The sequence below is a fragment of the Triticum aestivum genome, chromosome 5D (assembly GCF_018294505.1).
Source record: "Triticum aestivum cultivar Chinese Spring chromosome 5D, IWGSC CS RefSeq v2.1, whole genome shotgun sequence".
Taxonomy (NCBI): Eukaryota; Viridiplantae; Streptophyta; class Magnoliopsida; order Poales; family Poaceae; genus Triticum; species Triticum aestivum.
The window spans coordinates 518,392,398-518,400,754 of NC_057808.1; the positions used below are offsets into that span (position 1 = coordinate 518,392,398).

Below are 8,357 nucleotides of genomic sequence, written 5' to 3' on the forward strand. Positions count from 1 at the left end.
TTTCAAAGCTGATCAGCTGCGAGTAAAGCTCGCTCACCTTGATTTGCTGAGTACGAGCGCAGATCGTGGAGACGAAGGACACGTAGTCGTAGTCGAGTCCCGCCAGGATGTAGGACACCATGTCGTCGTCGGTGAGCGGCTTGCCCACCGATGCCATCTCATCACCGAGCGCCTTCATGCGCCCGATGTACTCGGACATCGTCGAGTTGCCCTTCTTGGTGGTGGAGAGGGCGATTCTGGTGTTGACGACGTGCGCCTGAGTTTGGGAGATGAAGATCTCCCTGATGGCGGCCCATGCTTCGGCCGCCGTGTCACAGTGTGCAACCTGAACCATGACAGGAGCTGAGATGGAGTTGAAGATAAAACTCAGCACCTGAGAATCTCGAGCCTTGTCGATGTCGCATGCAGGGTTGGGCACGTCCGTGGGCTTGCCGTCCTTGTCGTGGAGCTTCTGCTCCGGCTGCTCCCGATCTGGATCGAGGTAGGAGACGAGCTGCGCCCCACGGATGGCTGCCATGGCTTGCGCGCGCCATACCAGAAAGTTGGAGCGATGGAGTCGGTCGGCTATGGGGATGAGGGCAGGCGCGGCGACAGCGGAGCTTGAGGAGGCTATGGCTACGAGAGATGTGCTTTAGAGGGGATAGGCTCTGAATACCATGAAAGATGGTTTGAAGCGTATGCCTAGCAGGGACGCGTTATGTGTTATATATAGCCATAGGCTAGGGTTTACATGATTCGGTAGTTGGTTAGGCTTGATCCTCAAGTTAGCTATCCTACAAGATAAGGATCGAAGCTTGAACCTAACTACCAGATTACAATGTTGAACACGCACGCAACTCCAAGAGTATATACGGTTTTATATACACAACTGTATATACATACAATATATTCTAACACCTCTGATACTATGGATAATGTTATTCCAGTAATTAAAAATTACAATCATAGCAATAGTTATGTTCTATCCTCGCATGAGTGATCGTCTGGTTCTGATATTTTGGATGATGTTATTTCAGTAATTAGAAATTATGATAATGTGATTTTTGATTATGACATGAATGTTACTGACGGAGAATTAGTTAAAGAGGCTATGGGCATGGGAAAATTTCCAGCTATCCATGTCAACTAAGCGCCGGGTATGCTTGATTTTGGGTTTATTATCTGGATTGTATGATAGTTGAGATGGGAATCTTGAGCGGGACTGAAATAGAGAACATGGGTGTAGGCTTTTGCCTCTCTTTTTTAGAAGAACAACGCGTCGGGTGTAGTCTTTTGCCTTTGAAACCTTCTGTGTTAGGTTGTTGGCCTGTTAGACTGGATGTTTTTTTATGTAGGAGGCCCAAGGCCTCTGTTTGGACAAGCACATCATGAGAGTACGCCTTCTGATGCCTTTAGATGTGTGTTGTTTGAAACAGAAATTAGAAATTAATGTGTCATGATTAATTGTTTCATATTACTTGTCATGTTTCACTGATGAAGGTATATGGTACTCATTAGGAATATAGGAAAACTATTTGTAGTTAGTACGGTATGCACGTTTCGTATTTTGACTGAATTACCAACACATACACAAACGTATCTTGAGTATGTGTATATTTTATTGGATAAATACCCGAGTATGTGTATATTTTGATTAGGTATAACACCCACACATAAATATTTTCATTAGGTATAATACCAAACAACTACATACATGAAATATATATGGATATGCAAAATTGAAAGTACTCAATATATTTTTAGGTGTGCGCATACTCACTGTATTTTTTTATAACTACAAACCCTGATGTGAAATGCATAAGTAAATACGCCAAAAATATGTAGGTATTATATCTGCTTATTTTTTAAGTACATAGTTGCAAATAATTGGGTATGATACCCAACAATTGGTATCGCAGTCTAATAATATGTACCCAACACGTAAATATTTTCATTAGGTATAACACCACCCACAAAAATATTTATTAGGTATAATACCCACCAACTGGTATATTATCATTAGGTATATTCGGGAATATTATCATTAGGTATAATACCACGGGTATGTGTATATTTTTCATTACAAAAATACATTAGGTATGTGTACATTTTCAATACGTATAATACCAACACCAACATGTGCATATTTTGATTAGATAGAATACCCATCAATTGGCATCGCGGTCTAACAATATGTACACATGGGTGTCAAGTATGTATGTACCAACAAATGTTTTTATTATGTAAAAATAAATTGCAAACACGTACATGTATGTGTCTTAGATTCAAGTAGACAAAAATGGTACGAAATTCAATGAAACAAATGCTATTTAATTTATTGTGAATTATATGGACCATGCTAGTGGGAGAAAGCAAAAAATAGGAAGGTGTGAACTAACCTGTGGTTGGATGGTTAGAGGGACAGTGGTATCCCTAGCCCACCAGGGTTCATGTCCGGGTGCTCACATTATTCCTTGATTTATTCCGGATTTCCAGCGATGCGCTTTCAGTGGGAGCTGACGTTCCCATCGACGACGAGGTGCCTACGGTGACTTTGTAAATCTCAAGATGATATGCCAGCTTAGTCTCTTGAAGGTGCTCATAGGGGTAGGGTGTGCGTGTGTGCGTTCATATGGGTGAGTGTATGCACGTATGTATGAGCGCTTGCGTCCGTGTTGTGTTCAGAAAAAATAGGAAGGTGACCAGATGGGTGACGAATCTAATTTATTTCAATTTGGATGCGTGGAAAGTGTCGCCGTAGAGAGAGTGCAAGTAAACTAGGAAAAAGAATCAAACACTTAATGCTATCTCATATATGGATAGTCTTGCATGGAATAAATTAGGAAACAAATCAACAATGATGCACGTCACTTACATCCAAATGCATTAACGGAATGACCCTAACAAGATGCCTAGGCACCTAGGTGCCTATATAGATGTGTTGATCCCCTCTTTGGAAGGGATGAGTTTGGACTTTTGTGATATGCCTGCCGAAAAGGAAGGAGAGATAGTTAGTCTGAAAGGAAAGGGGCAAGGTAGATTTAATTGAGGAGAATGTTCGGTAATCTCTTAAGTTACTAAGCTCCCTAGGAATGAAGTCTCCTGGTGTATCGAGCTACTTTTTGCAATCATCGCCCCACATATTAGGGAGGGCCTATTCGCACATGAACGTAGCATTCTTATGGTAGATAAATAATTAAATTTGAACATTTATATTCATGAATATTTCTAGAATTTGGAGCTTCTTTTGGAATCCGTTAATATTTTAGAAATTTATGAACATTTTAACAATCTGAGAACATTTTTGAATTTTCGAAAACATTTTTGAAATTCACATTTTCTAATTGGTGAATATTTTCTAAATTTATGAATATTTTTCAAATTCATGAACATTTTCTTCAAATCCATAAACATTTTTACAAAAAAAATTAATTCATGAACCTTTTTTTGACATATTTTGGCACATTCTCTCTACCTTTTTTCAGTGTTCCTTCATCTTATTTTTTCCCTTCACTTCTTCAATGAGCCTAGGCCCAATAGGGCAACTAGCCAGCCAACCGAAGTGAGCATCCTAGGGCACGCGCATTTGGTCCTCCTTAGACGTGTTGCGCACGGAATAGGACCTCGTCTGCATCTGGCTTATTTCGTTGCCACGGAGGGAAGAACTGGTTTTTTGCTTCATGTGTTTGTGAGGGGTGGCTCCACCTTGCTGGTTCTGCATCGAGTGGTCTGGCGCTTTCTCCGTCTTCCCTGCCGGGCTCCCCAGATGGTGGATCCGCAGTAGAAGACCGACGGCGTGCTAGCGCTAGGAAAGAGCTAGAACCGGATGGCAAGTTAAGGGTGTGAGGCGACCAGTTTTGAAGTTGGAGGTTGAATGAGTGTCAAGTTGAGGAGAGGAATTTTTGGTCTATGGGGACATATACATCCTATATGAAAAAAAAAAATAGTAATCCAATAAAAAGTCAAAAAAATCTGAAAATATTTTTTGAAATAAACTTGACCTTACATTGTACTTGTAAGAAAAAATTCACAAAAAGAAAATCCCCCTTTGACTTCTTTTCAAAAAAGACAATATTTTGACCAAAATGATGTGAATGGTGACCTATAATAGCAAATAAAATTTGTCTTTTTCGCTGTGAAGTCAACATTGGTTTGTTTTTGTGGAAATTTATATACTAGTGCAAAAGTAAGTCAAGTTTATTCTAAAAAATTCTGAACTATTTTGATTTTTTGATTAATTATTAAAGAAAATCCCTGTATAGGGTGTATATACAACCAGGAACCAAAGGATATTTCCTGGGAAAAGTGTTGTTTTAAGCCGGCTGATAACACGCACGCATAAGCCGTCTCCACAGCCTACCACGTGTCCACGTGAGCGGGCCTACTACCGCGTCTGCTCGCGCCTGCAGGGAGACGGGCACTGGTTCAGGGATCGCACTCCCACGCGCCTCTTACATTTTGTATCTACATGCGTCCGACTTGTTTTTTTCCTGGAGTCACATTTGTTTATCCTTTATGTAGTAAATACAGTACTAGTAGTACTAGTAGTACTAGTAGTAGTAATAATAGCTAGTACTAGGTCATGTGCTCAACGAACACACTGCCGCTCGCCGGAATGGCAGCGCCCGTCGGCGAACTCGGTGCTGCGACACAGAAACTCGCCCATGTCCACAGTGCTGCGGTGCAACCTTGAAGGGCGGTGCTGCTGGTGCTGCAAGTCGCCGGCGGCGGAGCTGCAATGGAGCTCTCCGGGTCATCAGAGCTCCGTCGGGGCTGCAATGAAGCGCCGCCGGAGCTGCAATGAGGCGAGCCGGAGCTGCAATGAAGCAAGCTGGAGCTGCAGTGAAGCACCGTTGGGGTCGTTGAAGCTTTCTCGGGGTTGCATTGAAGCACCGCCGGAGATGCATTGGAGCATCGTCGGGGTTACAATGAAGCACCGCCGGGCGCCGCCAGTGCTCCGCGCGGCGTGGTGCTGCCATGGGAGTAGCTGCGTTGAAGCTTATTTTGCTGCAGATGTTACAGGGTGCAGGATGGAAGAACAGAGAGAAAGGAAACGACTTCGTTTGCGGCGATCGAACGGCCACCCTCGGTCAGATTGGACGGCGGGCTAGGCGGATGATTTCTCTAGGAAATCGTCCGGCTTATCTGTAGCATGCCGCAATGCTGCAAACCCTTGTTGCGGAGGTGTATCGTGCCACTCGCGGATGATGTTGAGGACACCAGCAAATTAAAGTGCTTCGCAACATGCTTCGTGTGTGCGAAGGAGTGACAGAGCGCCGACCACAACTTTCGTCGTTCATGCTTTGTTATGAAGGGTTGCTAGAGCTGCAATGGAGCTTCGCGGAGTGTCGCCTGTGCTGTATTGAAGCACCGCCGAGGTCCCCGGGGCTGCAATGGCGGGTCGCCGGGGTCGTTTAAACTTCGCCGTCGATGCAATGGAGCGCCGCCGGGTTATTGCCGCGCTGCCGGAGCTGCAATGGAGCTTCGCCGGTGCGGCATGCCGGATGAGGTATGAGGTCGTCGGGTCACCGGTGCTACGATGTCGAAGCGGCCGATGATGTAATGAAGCCTCGTCGCCGGGCACCAATGCTACAATGAAATCTCCGTCGCCGGCCACCGGCCACCGGCGCTGCAATTAAGCCAGTCGTCGCCGGCGCTAGTTTTTGAAGCAGCTCTTGTCGCTACAGCGGGCAGCTGTCACTTCCTAGTTCCAAGGTTGCATGTTGCTGCATGGCACTACAAGCCGGAGACGCTAGTACGATGAGCACTATTAGGTGAGCATGAAACTATGAGAATGCAAACGCGAAGGGCTCTGAGGCCTGAAAGCAAAAGAACGGAGATTTTTTAATCTAACAGTCATGGTTATATTAAACGAGCTGCTGGGAAGGCGGCTTATCCCTGTGCGGGATAAGTCGGATGATTTGTAGCACTGCCCTATTTCCTGTCAAATTGAGGGCTATAATGTGGACCAAAGGCGACTCGACCGGCGCGCTGTACCCAAAACCCCATCCCCAATCGATCTGAGCAGAACCCCATCCCACGGACCTCCCCGGCGGCGGCACACGATGTGGGCGTGCCGGTCGTTTCTCCGTCGACCCAACCGTCACGACGCAAACCAGAGGACGGCTCATGGCACGAACCATCTGACTGCATCACCACGGAGGCACGTCTCGGACGCCGCCAACAGGGATCCGCATCACCCGGCGGCGGCGGCGGCGGCGACGACGAAGAGGCATCTGTACGTGGTGCTGGATGACCACAAGCACGAGTACGGCATCTACAAGCTGGACGTAGGCGGCGATCTGGACGGCGACCACGATCCTGACTCTGCCCGCCGTCTTCCTGATCCCGCGGTCATCCGCGTGGAGGTGCCAACCGCCGTAGAAGATCTAGCCGCGCGGTTTGCCGCCCTGGGAAGCTGCATCATCACCACCGGCTCCAGCCCAAACACTTACGGCCCAAGGGAAGAGCACTACGGCGTCACCTTGGTCTACGACACCCAGACGGCGGCGCTCTCGGTCGCGTGCAACGTCCCGAAAGGCCTGCGCGACGGCTTTTCGCGAGGCCGTGGCCGCCGGGGGTAGGCTGTACGCGTTCGAGGACGTGACGGAGCTGCACGACGAACTCGGCCCTGCCCGGGAGGCATGCACTGCATGACCACGGACCGCGGCAGCGACGCCGACGAGAGCCGGTGGTGCTGGCTGCCTTTCTCCGGCTCCTCGCGGTGCTTCTGGAGCGCCGACCCTGAGTCGCCCCCCTTCTTCCCCGAGGCGATGGTGGCGCACGCGGAGGCCGGGCGCGCCATCTTCGTGTCCGCGAGCGGGTTTCACGACGACGTCCGGACCTTCTCCTACGACACGACGAGCAGCACGTGGACGCGCTGCCGTTCGTAGGCCGCGCCGGCTATGACGGCGAGCTGGACGCCTGGGTGGGGCTCCACCGCAAGGGCTACGACACGGACGGGCACCTCTGTGTCTGCCGCGTTCCGGTTCCGACGAGCGACCTCGACCGGACCCCGCAACCGCAGTGGAAGGTCGGCGGGGAGAAGGTGCTCCTCGAGCACAAGGACTGGAGGCACGTCGACGCCAAGCTCGTGCACATGGTGGAGCGCGGCGAGCACTGCCTCGTCGAGCGCCTGCGACGCGAGGGGACGGACGAGACGGAGTGCCTGCCCGACGGCGACGAGTGCCTGCTCCGACTGACCACGTTTCAAGTCAAGTACGGCGACGACGGGGAGCTCATCACGACCGCGGACCGTGCGTACGCCCGCTCTTACAAGATGTCGAGGTACCGCGATGATTTCGAGGTTGCGGCGTTCTGGATATGACTTGTTCAAATGGTTGATCAGTCGTTGATTAGTACTAGCAATGTCGTTGAAAAGCTAGTGGAATTGCGAGGTTATACTCTGCACGCCGGCCGCTTTCAGTGTCACGTTCTAGCTGTCCGTAGTTTTCATTTTCAACTGTTAAAAGTTTCGATTTTGATGCAAGCTAGCTCGGACGATGACGTACGGGATGGAGGCCGTGAAGTCCTCCCCCACGCGGCAAACCTGAAGAACAGGCCATGTTCTCTTTTCTATGATACACTTTTAACTTACTCTCGGAAAAAAATAACTAGTCATGTTTAATTTTGTAACATGAGGTTCACACCACAACACCTTATCCACGTGACGGGCGGTTGACTAGTCAAAACCAATCAAACTAACCAGAAAACAGTTTGAGTGAGCCAATGTTAAAAGTTGTCTGGTCTTAAAAGTTTAAGATTATATTTTATGGGAATGGTTAGGGGTGAGTCGACCAAATTTGTTTTTTGGGTTAATCGATTGTTCTGCCATTGGATGGAAAAGCAACAAAAGAAATTGTTCATTATCTTCCTCCTCACAATCTTGATCTAAACCCTTTCTTTCTCTGGCCGCCCTCTAGCTCAGCCGTCTGCCTCCTCCGCCCGTGGCCGATGATGCTCGATCGCCCTGCCGCCCCGTCCTCCCCTCACTGTCGGGTTTGGCGTCGGCTTCGGCTCCGGCCATCCCTCTAAAGCCGGCGAACTACCCGATTTCTCTGGTAAACTTGCACCCCCAGCATCACTAAGATAGACCAAGAGGGTGCTGCTTCCCGATGAGCCGGCGGCTGCTCGTCCCCGCCATAATGCTTTGCCAGGTAAAGGAAGAACTTTTTTGTAATTTTGCATCGACATGTTTCAGTGTCGCGTTCTGGCTATGACTTGTTGCAATTGTTGATTAGTACTACTAGCAATGTCGTTGAACAGTTGGCGGAATTGTGAGGCTACACCCTGCACGCCTGCCGCTTTCGGTGTCGCGTTCTACGTGTCGGTAGTTTTCCGAATCCTGACTTCTTCCCCCCAACGCGGCCGACCTGGAG

At 48.6% G+C, this 8,357-nt stretch overlaps 1 pseudogene; it reads right to left on the reverse strand.

The window, feature by feature from the left end:
* LOC123126394 (uncharacterized) lies at positions 1-139 on the reverse strand (annotated as a pseudogene).
* Positions 140-8,357: the final 8,218 nt, after the last annotated feature.